This window comes from Physeter macrocephalus, chromosome 11, assembly GCF_002837175.3.
Source record: "Physeter macrocephalus isolate SW-GA chromosome 11, ASM283717v5, whole genome shotgun sequence".
In the NCBI taxonomy this organism is placed as follows: Eukaryota; Metazoa; Chordata; class Mammalia; order Artiodactyla; family Physeteridae; genus Physeter; species Physeter macrocephalus.
In genome coordinates, this window is record NC_041224.1 from 44,603,683 (window position 1) to 44,605,047 (window position 1,365).

The following is a 1,365-nucleotide window of genomic DNA, read 5'->3' on the forward strand; positions in this document are numbered from 1 at the left end:
AAAAATTAAGTAAACAAACAAACAATAAACCTCCAAGCCAAAATTATATAGCAGTGAAGGCCACACCCCCCAAATTCAGGTTGTCCCGCTGTCCAGAACACAGAGCCTTTGTCTGTCTTCAGTATCTCTTCAGGGATGATGGATTTGCCTGACCCAAGATTGGACCTCTTAAATTCAGTTCTGGGCACGGGTAGGTGGGAAACCCTCTGAAGCTCACAGCCCCTGAAGGTGGATAGAGAGGGAGAAACTCTGTCTCCATGGCAACTAGGGGTCCCAAGCATAAATAATCTTTTTTTTCACCTGGAGCCAAGTCTTCGAAAAGTGACTCAGCCTGAGGTTTGCACACCGGGGGCCTCCTATCTGGTGGTGTTGATGTCAGTGGAGCCTCTGATGGAGAGATTTTCTTGGAATTATTCAGAGTATGGCCCACAAAATAGAAATTAATCTATCAACTGCAAGGCCTAAAATAAAAACTGATTCACAACCACTTTATTTGTGACAACAGCACTGCCAACTAGAAGTAGCCCTTGGCTCCCCGACCCAGGGTTCAATTGGAATTTTTTTCACAGTAGCATAAACGTCCAAGCCAGAGTGGCTCTTCGGGATAATTCAACCCCCTTATTTTACAGATGAGGTTTTGTTTGAAGCTTAGTTCCAAGCAGGATTGGCATCCAACAGGAAAGCATTAACATTTTCCAGAAGCAGCCTTTGCTTCCCAGATGAGGGCTACTTTAACACAAAAGTCCAAGTCTTGTTTCAATTAGCTCGGGTGCTCTGGGCACAATTACTAGAAAATGGGTGAGTGAGGGGGAGACCCCAGGTAAAAAAGCCTGGTGACGTGTCGACGGTCACCAACTGAGCCCTCACTTGTGTGGTTGGTGATGGAGGGAGCAGCTCGTTCTAGGTGACAGCTACCGGTCATCGGGGGCCACTATGGGAGAGGCACCTGAGGGACAGGGCGCAGGTAGAGGTGGCAGCTTCTGTCTCCACCAAGGTGGGTACCAGATGCAAGGGCGCCGCCTACTGGCCGAGGAGACCAAGGGGCTCTGCATCCACTGTGGGCAAAGAAACTGTACTGAGCTAAATGTGCTGGGCTGCTTCTCCAGGGCTCTGACCTGTTTGGAGAGGAGCCTTTTCTCCAGCTGCGTCCCCAGCACCCTCCCCCCTTCACCAACCTTGGCTCCTGCACCTGCTGCATCTGACAGGTGAACTAGGTTCCACCACACTGACCAGGTGTCGCAGAGAAGAGGCTCCAATTCCCTGGGTCATGGGCTCTCTATGAACTCACAGAAGACCCTGACTGCATGGGTTTCTCTTCTCTCTGTGTGTGTGTGTGTGTGTGTGTGTGTGTGTGTGTGTGTGTGT